The sequence below is a fragment of the Coffea eugenioides genome, chromosome 2 (genome assembly GCF_003713205.1).
Source record: "Coffea eugenioides isolate CCC68of chromosome 2, Ceug_1.0, whole genome shotgun sequence".
Lineage (NCBI taxonomy): Eukaryota > Viridiplantae > Streptophyta > Magnoliopsida > Gentianales > Rubiaceae > Coffea > Coffea eugenioides.
The window spans coordinates 13,917,535-13,931,809 of NC_040036.1; positions in this window are offsets into that span (position 1 = coordinate 13,917,535).

A 14,275-nucleotide genomic window follows, 5' to 3' on the forward strand; every position below is an offset into this window, starting at 1 on the left:
GAAATGAATATGATCAGGATAAATTTATGTTATGGGATATGAGAACATACCTGAATTGATAACCCCATATATATATATATATTGTCAACTTGGTGGAGATCCGAACATTGAACTGCAGGGATAGAGAGATAAAGATATATAGAGAGAAAATGACCAGAGAAATTAATACATCTTTATACTGGATGAAGATGGGGCTGGTTTGGAACTTGGAAGGAACATCTAACTACCATGCTTGAAAAGTTTCTGATAGAGTTTTTCCACGTTTCACGCATCCTTTGTGGGAGAGTTACAAGTACAATAATATTTTCCTCTTGTTATCTGTTATATAATAATCTGCATTATTGTTATTACTAATATTACTTATTACTACGTACGTACTATGATTATCATTGTTGTTAATATAATTATAATCAAGGAGAAAACAGAAGGCGGCTATGCCTTTTAAATGTAAATGTACTATTAAACAATCTGAAGGTTGCGAAATTTGGAACAAATTCTAACCAGTTTTAGAGCCAAGAACGTTGTGATCATATTACCCCAAACTCAAACTTACCCAACTTGTACAAACTTCAAGTCGATCTGGTGAAGATATGGGTGAAAGTTTGGTGGTTTGACACTTTGATATCAGATACGTATTGGTCAGAAAAATTTTTCATAACAATAGTTACTAATTAATTAGTTATGTTTTAATTAGATGAATGATATTGTTAGGTATATATAACTACTTCCCTTGGCGTTTTTTTTTTTTTACATAAAACAAGAAACAAGCTTTATGGCTCCAGATTCTCTGTTACACAACGCCCATATTATGCTATACATCTTTCAATTCGGATATCGACTCGGTCGAACTCAGGGGTCAGGGGTCAATGGGTTCAACCGGGTTCGATAGGAGTTGAACCGGATGACGTCATAAATAAAATTTATTTAAAAATTAAAATATTATACGTAAAATACTTAATAACATGTTAATATTAATAAAGGTATATTCATATATATTTGATGTTTCAAATATATTTAATAAGAAAATACAAATAAATTAGAGCAATCAAGTAGCAATTTATATTATTGAATAAGCATTAACAAGTTTAGAATTAAAATTATGGACTTAATTGAAAAATAACACCAAACTTTAAGATAACATTTATAAAGTATGAAATATTTGAGGTATGTTAATAATTTTTAACAACTTAAGGATCAAAACATCATATTAAAAATATTCAGCCCTTTCAAAAAAAGTAAAAAAAAAAAAAAAAAACCGGGTTCATTTTTCCGGTCAAAACCCGATCAAACCCGGGTTTTGACCTGGTTTGACCGAGTTGTTGATTTCCTGGTTTTTAGGATTAACTCGGACCGGTCAATTGGCCGGTTCCCGGTTCGACCGGCCGGTCCGGTCCGAGTTTAAAAACAGAGGTTTCACTGGTTTGGTGTACGTTAATACTTGGTATAACTTTACACTGAAATATTAGTGTACACTAACCCAGTGGTATTATGCACCAAATATTACAAGATGAATACCACTTAAGGAACAGGGTAATTTGGATGTTATACCTATTTGTATAACAGAAGATTCGAAATCAAATTTTACCGTTGAAATTGTTGGATATGGTCTAGCATGAAATGATGCTAGACAAAATCCTGATGGAAATTCCACAGAAGTACAAATTGGTTGCTATATATATTTGGCAAAATGGGCGAATTCACGCACAACACTTTTAAAATGCAATTCTAACAAGGCTGCTAATTAAACTTCATTAACTAAAGGTCCCATCGCTGAATAATCTTCTTCTTCTTTTCTCAAGGCTTGAATAATGGAAGCATAATCTCCTTCCAAGATACAGCCCGTAATTTTTTGCAAGTCGAACAGCTTTGCGTGCAGCCACCTCCCCCAACCCATCCATCAAAACGCTTAGCTAATAAGCCAGAGACAAAATGGCCCTCAAGATTGCGGATGCATCAACATCCAATGGTATGGTATGTTGAAGACATTTTTACCTCAATTACGTTGAAGAAATAGGCGAATAACGACATGAAATATATATTCTTTTCATGAAATATATACCTCATACACATCCATATACAATAATGAGAACCCCTGTCAGTAATTTGCAGTTTACATGTAAATGAGAGAAAATAAGAAAAGAAAGAAGAACTGATCAAATCAGTACCAACAGGGAGAGAAACGAATATGTATGATAAGCATAAACTTATGTTATGGGATATGAAACATACCTTGAAGTGATAATCACATGCTTAAAAAGGGTTTCCATAGACTTTTTCCACATCTCCTGCATCTTCTGTGGGAAAAGTAGAGTACAGGATTTTCCAAGCTCCTCTCCTCATCTGCTGTAGGATTATTATTGTTATTACTATTATTGTTGTTAGTAATATTCTCTATTTTTGAGTCCTTGTTTCAGGGGATGGGGAAGGGGCATTTGAGCTAAAGGTCTCTAATTATTGGATTTTAAATTTTAGCTACTAGGCTAAAACCTTAGTAATATTCTTATTAATTGATAAAACAGAAAGTAATAATTCTTTTGAATTGAAATGCCCTATTAAACTATCTGAGGGTTGCGAATTTAGGTGATTTCCTAGAAATTTAGGTGGAGCCCTCATCTGATCTGCATCTGTCATTTGTTCTTGTTCTCTGCAAAAGGTGTAGGCCAAAAGGAAGTGTGTGTTCAATTATCGATTTCTCTATTGCTGCAATTACTGAATTCAACCAGACAAATTCCTTTTTTTTTTTTTCAACCTACAAATCATTGGTAGTTCTGTATTTGCCCCCTTTCTCTATCATCGGCTGAGGTGAATCGAGGGACCTTAATTTCTTCCAGGAAACAAAATACAAGTTCGAGAAGGTTGAGAATGCGAACTCACAAATTTGGTATTTGGTGTCAACTGTCACATAAGCTTAGAAGCCTACGATTCTGCTGCTGCTGATACCTTCCAAGGTTTGGAGCCCACTATTAGCTGATTCAGAACCTGCCGTGTAGGCTCCAAAAGTGGCCCAGAATGTCACGTTAAAATCTCAAGGAAAGGAGAACGCCACATGACATTGATGAATTGGACATTTACGGGCTTACATAAATCGGAGTCGAATGTAACATTTTTATTACAAACATATACAAACTATCTAAAATGAATTGCAATGTGTTCGAAAATTATTAAATAGCTTAAAAATAGTTATACTGACACATTGATTTTCGAGTTGCATATTTTGTACTCCATCATCCGTCTCATAAAAATAAGCTCTTTTTCACCGCTGGTTTTCTAGTTATATATTTTGCACTCCATCTCATAAAAATAAGCTTATTTTCACTTTTACACAAATTAAGAGGATAATTATTGGAATCCTTTTTGGTTAGTAGTTTTCTTATATGCCCCCCTTCTATTAATACTTGTTTTAGTATTGTATTTAATACTTCTAGTAGAATGGATGACTAATACATCCATATACTAATTTACCCTTTCAAAAAGAAAACAATTCTATAATTTCAAACAAACACAAAAGAAAAGCTGTCACATCCTCACGGGACGTAAGAAGTAGTATGCAAAGTGGAAAATCTCATTTCTTTTTTATTAGGTAAAGGCAATCGGTTTGTGATCATGGACAGAATTAGAGGGCCCCCCAAAATTTTATAAAATTAGCTTTTCCTCTCTTAGATTATTGAATTTTTTTAAAAAAAAATCTTTATAAGTTAAACATTTTGACTAGTAAAAATCAGAAAATATTTTACATTATATACTTAAATAAGTATATATATATATATTAAAATCTAAAAAATCTATTATTTCAAAACATTAATCCTTATTAAATTACCTAAAAACATATTTTTTAAGAATAAATTACATATTTTATCACTCAAACTCGAGCACAAACTTGACCTCAATTTGCTTCTCGAGTCCTTATATTTTATACGAGTTGAGTTCAAACTTTAAAATCGGAGATTCATCAAGTTCAAGCTCAGATAATATAGTTCCAGCTCGAGCTTGAGCATGCTAGTACTCAAGTTCGATTGAACTTGTTGCCACCCCTAGTTTTAGTAAGAAAGTTACACTATATATTTGATCATACAAGGAAATTCTTAAACACATTATTGTTGAAGTTTGTCTACAAAATGAAGAATAAAAAGATGCATAGCTAACAAAGAAAAAGAGAGGAAAAAGAAGGTTAAAAAAAAAGTTATTGGATCATATCCTAGTAATGAGGATCTTTTTGCTTTGCACAAACAGAGTCTTTTGTTTGTCACAAAACATTCCTACCATTATTCAACTCCAAATTTTATTACTAATCTAATCTTTTGACCATATCTCCTAACAAATAGCAACCTCCTCTATGTTTTTTCAGTCAAATTCTTTAAAATCAGCAACTTCTTGTCAACATCATTAGCAACATATGAGGTCTAAAATAAAAGCACAAGTCTCCCATCCTTAATCTTACTTGCTATTCCTCCCATATAGGCATGTGCATAATGAATTCCCACCTAATGTTGTACAAAAAAAAAATTGAAACTAAAACCATAGAAAGAGTCAATAGAATAAACAAGTGAAGGAGACTTTTGTACAAGCATTCTGTTAATTCCAATTTCATTGGATTTGTAGTGAGTTTCTCTTTTTTATTTAAAATAAGGAGGACATAAGAAAGAGAAAATCACCACAATTGGAACGGAGATGAATAATCAAATTTTAGATTTTGGGCTTGTGTTTGGAGGCATACTTAGGTTTAGGTTTAAGTATCCAAAACTTTTCGGATGAGAGAAATTGTAAAAGAGTGACAAATAGAGGTAGAGTATTCTAATCAAGAAAGGGACGATGGATTCATTTTAGGCTGTATTAATGACTAATGAAAGGGCTTATACTTTTTCTCATTTTCGTTTGAGTCTTTTTGGATGGATGGTAGAAAACGTTACTATGGGAATAAAGTATGAAATTGAAACACTCTAGGAATATTCTGTTCAAAAAATTTTGTACTAAGGGACATATAACTTAAGCAACAGAAATAAATTAAAGGATAACACACTTCCTTGATTTTAGAAATAAGCCAAGGATAACCCACTTTCATGATTTTAGAATTGAACCATACTACAAATGAATAGAAACAAATTAAAGGATAATCCAACATCCTACTTAAGCGACAGAAACAAATTAAAGGATAACCCACTTTCTTGATTTTAGGGATTTTCATATTTGTATATCCCTTAGTAATGTAATGATTTACAATTGCTTTTTGTAGGTAGACTCTTAGGCATTCCTATGTTTGTATATCCCAGTAATATCGTGATTTAGAGTTGCTTCTCCTATTGGTTGAGCATCTTCAAACCTCTCATTTCTCTTGAATCTGGAAAAAAAAAAATCAATCCTCTTCTTCCCCCTGAACTTGGAAAAAAAATCGATCAAGCTGATTAAGACGAATAAAAAAAGTAAACTAAACTTGACTTAAGATAAAGAAGTAAGTGTTGAAAAAAACTTCTTCTTGACAGTCTGCCTATCCATTAATGGGTTTTTTGTCATCCATTTTTACTTTCTTCTTAACAGGCTATCACTTCATGGCTAAAGGTTCCATGAGTTGTACTGTCTATAGTGATTGGGTAATATTCATAATATTCATGATTATGTTATTTATTATTATTATTATTATTATTTTATATTTGGAGAGGATATTAATGTGCATTTTTCTGTTTTACATTGTGCCAAGACATATGCTGGGCATATGTAGCTCCAGAGGCAATATCATCACAAATGAAGAATATTTGCCGCCATCCATCCAACAAGTTGTTAACTGTGCAAAAAGTTGGTAGTAGAAGATAATGAAAAAAAATACTAAATATACTATCAATCGAGTATTTCTATGTGAGGGAGATTTAGGAATTTGTTTAGATCAGGATTACTAGTTCAATAGTCAAGATAAGAGATCTAACCCATCCTGTGGTGAAAGCGTAGATTACCACTAAAAACTTGTTTTGAACAACTTTTTATATTGTCTAGGAGTCTGTTGACTGATCATAATACATTATTAATTCATTATAAACGCACAGACTCAGCTGTTTTTTTGGTCCAAGATTATGTTGTTCCAAAGATTGATGAAGAAATTAGGGAAACAATCTATTTGGTGCTACATTCCATCGTGGATGAGGGATGACAGTATGTGCTGTTGAAGTCCTTGAATTTCATGCTATGTGGTTTTAGTTTGTGTAACAGTTGGCAGTCATGTGGCATTACACACATTATGCTGACTATTGGATATTTGAGGCATTAGTGACTAGTGAAATGTTAATAGTTTTACTTTTGACGGTACAAGACGGTCTAAATGGATTTGATTGTTTTCTGCACTCACGGAAATCTGTGGAAGACAAGTTGCTTTCAATATTTAGTCGATTATTAAATTATTTAGCAAAAAAGCATAAAAATTGGCGCACTTACAAGGGGAAAAATCGCTCTCCGTTTCACAAAGTCGTAAGGTAGTTTTTGGTTGCAAGGAAAAATGTAGGAAATTGAAAGGAAGGTATTTTTTACTTTTATGTATGTAGTTTGTGGCTGCATTTTCTTCTCTCTCTTTTTTTCCCATTTTGTTTGAATAGATTTTGCAGGAAAACAAAGGAAAAAAATCATATACGCTGCAGGAAGTGAAAAAAAAAATGAGATGGTCATGTTTTCCCTGTCAAATTAAAATCTGTAGCGAAATTATCCACCAGTGTTCTAGCATTTTACATACTACATTACGGCTATGCTATAAGAAATTTTACAGAAAGATGCCTCTTTTTTTTCCCCTTAAATATTTTGAGTAGTGCCCAGTCATACATTCGTCTGGTCAACAGCCACTAGCAAAGCACTTAAGATCCTCGGTGACATATTTGTAATGCCAATTCAGTGTCACCTCTAATATTGCGCCAAGTGTCCTATTATTATTTGCACTTTAATTTTCTAATAATTCAAATTGGTGTAGCGTGCAAGGTTGGATAATTACCTGAATAATGTGAAACGTTTTGGTTTGTTCTTTGCTGGAGAAAGCTAGGGATGGTTGGGCTTTAATTTGAGTACTTCCTGAATCTTTGTAGTCAATTTGCTTCAATAGTCGGCGGCTGCAGTTTTAGCTTATTAGGCTACGGTTGATTGTTCTAAGCAATCAACGATAAAAAGGCTTGGACTTTGGAGGCAATTGTTTAGGGTTATCTTTTTCTTTTTCCCAAAGCAACCGATCTTGAGTGGTTGCTGTACAAAAATATTGGTAATGGAATTAGACCGGTTGGTTAATTTGGTTCAAAGTTTTAGAGGATAGAGAAAATTTGTGTTAAACCAAACCAAGTTGAATTATTAAAAAATTAAAGTGCAAATAATAATAGGCCAAGTGGCGCAATACTATAGGTGGCATTGGATTGGCATTGGATTCATGTCACCGAGGATCCCAAGTGACCAGGCGGCGACAGAAAAAGTTAGCAGCAGTTAGCGAGCAAATCTCACCAATTTTTTTTTTTTTTTGCCTCTTTACATCACAAATCGTATTCATAAGCCAAAATAAATGGGCTATTGCCAATTTCGGAAAATCGTAGTTCCTTTCAACCACCAAAACCAGTGGTTTTTGACAATCCATTGTGATTTCTTGAGCAAGTTTCCTATAGTGATTAATTAACTCTACCATTTGTTGATGAGAAAGAAAAAGAGCACTTGTAAGTTATAGAACAACACTATCATTTGTTCGTTATGTCCTCTGTTAGTGTTGTTGTTGCCTCGACACCAAAGCTCATTTTAGCTGACAATTTCACGTGGATGTCTTCGCAATTGGTTTTATATTTCATTTCTATTCCATCCTTCTTCCTTTGCTTATCATAGAGAGTTCCAACGACACCAACTACGTCGTGATATCTGTGTAGATTTACGAGATTATTTTCGTACTGCAATTTTCCCCTTCTCTTTCAAACATCCCCCTCTCCACCTCTCGAACTCACAAACTGCATACGGGGACAACTTTTTCTTTTCATGACCGCCGAAGTTTGCTCTTAATTAAGCTTTTAGCCCTGAAATCATCACAAATTTCCGGCAAATACAAGTAAGATTTCACTCGAAGTTATAAAATGCGGTGCACATTGCTTGCTGGAACAAGGAATCAGTAATTAGAACTAGAAGCTATGTGTTAGACTATACTATTATTTCTTACATCTCTCATTCCCCTCTCTTTTTCTATGTCAGGTGAGAAGGGAATAGCCCTCTCCAGGCAGTGCTGTGATGGTAGTAGTGCTGGTTTCTGCCAATGCTTTTTGAAGCATGTACAAGGCTTTCTAGCAGTTTAACCGAATTACAGTAATAAAATCTCCGGGATTTTCTTCGAGACTTAACCAGAGCATCAAGCAGAACCGCCTGTTTTCTTGACAGCAGATGGCGCGTCTATTGTTCCGATGTTTATGGAGGAAATTCCCAAGTTTTTGAAAAGCGTGCTCAAATAATCAAAAGTGCCGAAGAAACTAGTTCAATGTATTTACTAATCGATGTATTTTTTGAATACGTTGATTTAGTAATAATGGCCTAGACAAGTCGAAAAACGCAGTACATGGTCTTTTGAGAAAAACATATTTGTATTTATTAAATGCGGTTTTTCACTCATTGAAAATTTGAGAAAAGGGATGGTAGCGGGTCAAGTACCCTCAAAAATCTCTCTTACCAAATCCTAATTCATATATTTATTTTTTTTTTATCAAACTCTATCGGATAACCCTACAAATTTTAATTTCCATTACCAAATTCTCTCACTCTCGACTTCGGATTATTTATTGGGTGCCCCCTAATTTGAATAATTCAAAAAAGGTAATTAACATCAAACTAAAATTGCATACATACATAATGCTAAATCAATATATTATGTTAAATTTTAAATTTTGGTAGAGTCGTGTGTGTGTGTGTTGAGTTTCAGGTTTCAAATTTTTAGGATTCTCTTATCAAATCCTATTGGATTATTCATCGTTATCTCTCATCATTATCAAATTCTAATGGATTATCCATCGGTCATCTAATCGGATTAACCATTGGGTCGTGTACTTGTGGGGGTATCGGATATTACACTGTCCATTGCCATCCCTATTTGAGAATTACTTATTCTAAATTGATTCACTTCTTGGGAATTGACTCAATATTTGAAAATGGATTAGCAAATTGTATTCGCAGTTTTCATCGAGCTTTAGAGTGGACCGCGATGATTAGGGATAAGAGTCCTAGGAACAAAAAATATTGCTCAAACTAAAAGCAAGACCAACTTAGCGATTATGACAGAAACGAATTGAGAAATCAAATGTACAGCATACTCTCCTTAAATCACCATTTTTTGAATACTCTTTTTCCAGTGGTGCAGGAATGCTTGCCACCCTTAGTACCTGTTTGGAATTATAGTGGCTTATTAAACAAAATTTAATTTAATAGAAATTTTTTTAAAGTGCTTAGTGGCTTATTAAAAAAAAATACTTAATCTAATAGAGTTTATAATAAAAGTACTTATTAAGTGCTTAGGTATGTTATTTGGATGCACACTTCATACTTATTATATATTGGATGAATGATATGTAATACTTAAAATCCATGGTTTTCTCCCCTTAAGCATATAAAGATTTTCAAAAGTGTCCTTGTAAATTAAACTTTCTCCCGCCACAATAATTTGGAAAACCCATACATTCATTCCAAAGTTGCTCTCAAAGTAAAAAAGGTTCAGGTTCCATGTTAGATAATGTTATAGACATTTAACTATAGAAAACTTAATCCAAAAGCAGCTACTCAAATTGAAAATATCCGAAATCTGAAGTCAAGCAAAATAACACGTTCCAATAAATTTCATATGCAATTCTAACTTTTCATCCACTAATATTTGCACTTTTGCAACATGGCAATGTAGTTTGTAGACAGTGATATGATATATGTAAGAACTAGAAATTCATAGTCATAGTTATATTATCAATAGCAGATGGTTTAAGAAACAGAGAACTAAAGGATAAGTAGTTCAGCAACTTAGGAGCCATAAATGCTTTTTAATGCAAATATGTGGCCTCCATTTTGTGGAGGGTACCTTCATCTCAATTGTCCGTGACAATCGGTAATACCCTTTTTTCTTAAAATCATCCTAACATAGATAAAATCAGAATACTATGCACGCACTCCATAATTAATCATCAAATGACGTGCTTTCCAAAAATGCAGAAATAATTCAGCGAACATGATGTAGCGAGATTTGAGATTAGGATACTTCATATTAGGAGCCTTCACAGTGTAACCTATAAGAAACCTCATCTGTTTTCTCATATTTTTGTAAATTTTCTTTAGAATTATCTTGGAGAATTGGTTGAGGGTTCCAAGTGGTCACATTACGATATTCCAACACAAATTTCTTCAAAAAAATTAACCATTTGTACGTAATTAAAATTAACCATTGCCCCGCAGCTGCAGGGCAAATTATCGGCTACAAGATGCTGTGCCAAGTGGAGTTGGGCAATTAACTGGAGGCGGGAAGAGAAGAGGGGCATGAGAACTCACTACTGAGACAGCTTACAAGAGAAGTATAGCATGACAGACAGCTGTTGGAGGCTTTGAAAACCCCCCGCCCGGCACTAAAGCTTGTATTGAGAAATAAGGTACAAATATCTTAACCATGGTGTACCGTGAACCTGGAGTAGTTAATCATCCTAACACATCTAAATCACATGTCCATCCATTTGTAGTAGCCTCATAGAAATAATAATAATAATAACAATAATAATAATAAACATCCTTCTAGTACCGGAGGGAAAAACAAGCATCTCTGAACATTGGATAAAATGCACTTTTCATCCCCAATATTTTAAGCATTAACCAATTTCGTCACTAAAGTGTTAATGCAAAACACATTTCATTCTCATAATTTTGTAATTTTGACCCATTTTGTCCCTAAAGTTTATGTAGAACACATTTCATCCTCATAATTTTATAATTCCTACCAATTAAGGACAATTAAATGATTGTTAACCAATTTATACATAATATCATCACATGTCCCATTATTAATTGTATTATTAATACTTAATTCAATTATTGATTAAATTATAGAAATAACAACAAGTGTTTTTGGATAGGAGACTATCTTTTTTTTTCCTTTAAATTGTGATATGATGTATTTGAGAAAAAATAAATAGATGATTGAAAAACATGTATATGATGCAACAAAACAAAATTTTACAAATAAATAACAATCCAAACCATTCATTTGCATTAATATTTTTCTCCAATTAGTTGGAATGGGTTTGTTTGACATTTTTCTCCAATTGGCTATAGTAGGGTTGTTTCTTTTCCATTGACTTCATTTTCTTTGGATCTTCTTGTTCGATTGTGATTAAGAAGAGAGTAATGGTGGCTAAAAATTTCTTAGTCTTTTTTGTACTAAAATGAGAAAGTGAATTAAGAAAAGATTTTTGAGCTTTTTGTTGATCCAATATTTTTTAACTAATAGGCAAGCCGTGGGCAAGTGACGCTATCCCATTCAAATTGTTTGATAATCTACCAATTGTGCTCAATTAACCAAATTTAGGAAACTATGAGGATGAAATGTATTTGCGTAAAACTTTAAACATTAAATTAATCAAAATTATAAAATTACAAGGATGAAATGTGTTTTGAATGAAACTTTAGGAATGAAATTGGTTAACACCTTAAAGATTAGGGATGAAACGTGCATTTTACCCCTGAACATTCTGTCTCTAGGCTAGTCTAAAACCCTCTCCGTCCCTTTCTCTTCGACAACATCATCTTCCTTACCCACACCCAAGTATCCGAGTGCCTTTCCTTTAGTCTTCTTGACGTCAAGGGTAAAGGAAACAAATTTTCGCTTTGTTTCACTTGCAAAAAATCACATTTTCCCCTATTTTCCGTGCTCATAATGTCGGTTAAAATTGTATCTTTACTCTAAAACTTGGATTTTAAGCAACAAATTAATACTTTGTCTTCTAATTTTTCTTTCCTTTCCTGGACATTTCTAAAATAAAGCAAGTTATATATATGGTTGTTGCATAACAGAAAGGTTGATGCTTATTACGTTAAAGCACTACAATATCTACCTCTTTTGTTGGTTCCTTGTAACCAGAGCATCTCCTCAAAAAAAAACAAAAAAGAAGTCATACACAATTTTTGACTCAAATTAGAAATTAAACGTGATACATAGCTAAATGACACATTTTTTTTCATTTCCCTCCATTTTTACTCTTGACAGCCTGTCTGCCCCTGTAATGGATTTTTTTTAAGTCATTCATTTTACTTCCTTATTAACAGGCTGGCCATTCATGGCTGAAGGCGCCAGGGGTTGTACTACCCGTAGGTTCTCGTTGTAATAAACGTAAATTCATGATTTTTTATTTTTCTTATTTTCTTGTACTTGGAGAGGATATTAATTTGCATAATTTGTTTTTACGTTGTGTCAAGACATATGTTGGGCTTACGTGGCTTCAGAGGCAATATCCTCGCAATACAAGGCATTGCATGCAGACGAAGATCATTTGCCACTGTCTAAACAACAAGTTGTTAATTGTGCAAAAAGTTGGCACCTAAATAGGGAGATAGCTGATACTGAAAAAGATACTACATTTACTGTCAACCGAGTATTTCTATATGCAGCAGCTGTAGGAATTTGTCTGGATCGAGATTACCCATTCAACAATGAAGATAAGAGAAATGTTTGAGATCAACTATGGGTGTGGGTGTTTCAAAAGATAAAGATGAGAAAAGAGGCACACATGCAGTCTTGTTGACGGATTTGCATGCAGAGGATGGAATAGAAATGTTTAAATTTAAAAATTCATGGTGCACCACTGGGGGTAGGATGACATTGTTTTCTTAACAGATTTGCATATATAGGATGAAATAGAAATGTTTGAATTTAAAAGTTCATGGAGCACCCACTGGGGGCAGGATGACATTGGGCAGATAAGGAAAAAGCTTGTGTTTAGGATCTCACTTGGACTTGTCTTGAGAAAGGTTTGAGATCAACTATGGATGTGGGTGTTTCAAAAGATAAATATGAGAAAAGAGATGGGGATGGGTCGAATAAGGAACAAAAGAGGTTTTGTGACAACATCGAAAGATGGCAAATTTAGTGGTTGAAAAGGTAAAACTAAGGTGGTGATTAAAACCAATGCGAAGGAAAACAATGGTGTTGCGTTGAGGATAAGAAGTGTCGCCAGGCAAATTAGTAACGAAAATGTAAAAAAATATTTTTTATAAACTAGAAAACTTTGTTGTATTTGATTAACGAATATATTCTCGTTTGGAATAGTAGTGGAATTGAAACGTGGAAGCGTAAATTAACTGATGAATCAAGCCCATGCACTTGTGCCCAGTTCACAATTTCTTATGATAAGTAAAGAAACAGGACATGCGCCTTGGGGTTGGCTCGGATAGTTTCGGAGTAGTCTAGTTCGATCTCGAAATCGTGTATTTGAGTCACCTCTCTACCACTTGTGTATCCTTGGGAGGCGGGGTGCACAGGCGCAGGGAGATTAGCGTGGCAAAGTTGGGATATTCCCTGTGCAATTAAAAGTCCCTTGGGGTTGGCTCGGATGATTTTGGGATAACCTAATTAGGTTCCGAGATCGTGTATTCGAGTCACCTCTCTACCGCTTGTGTATCCTTGGGGGCGAGGTGCACATGTATAAAAAGATTAGTCTGACAAAATTGGGATATTCCTTGTGTTGAAAAAAAAAAAGAAACAGGATATGGTAGTCTTTCTAAATGTAAAAGTAAAGTTTTTTTTTCGAATGTTTTTTTTTTGTATGTTGTATTCTTATGGTAGAAATTTATAGGTATCTGGGGTATATTACAACAAAATTTCAATGGTCTTGTAACACTATTTAAAAAGTGAAAGATTCCACTTCCTATATTTTGGTTTATTATTATTTGCTATTTATGGTGGAACTTTGAAGGTCATTATGCTTTGAGTTTTCCATTTGGAATTTTCTAGGTTCCGTGCAGTCAAAAGATATGGCTACTTTGTATGCTGGGCTTTTCTGATTTTTTAACTCCCGAATACTCTAAAAACTAGTATGAATACCCGTGCTATGCACGGTGCTGACATTATTTAAAAAAATAAAAATAAAATGGTGAATAAAAAAAGGTTAAAAAATTGTACCAACACAATTAAAATGTAATATCTGTCTAACAATAGTTTGAAATATGATAGAATGTGTATATCATTCAAGAACTGCCTTTTTTCGGAAGATAGATCTTGAATAAATAATAGAAATTTATATTAGAAAATGAATGATATATGAATAAAAATGAATGT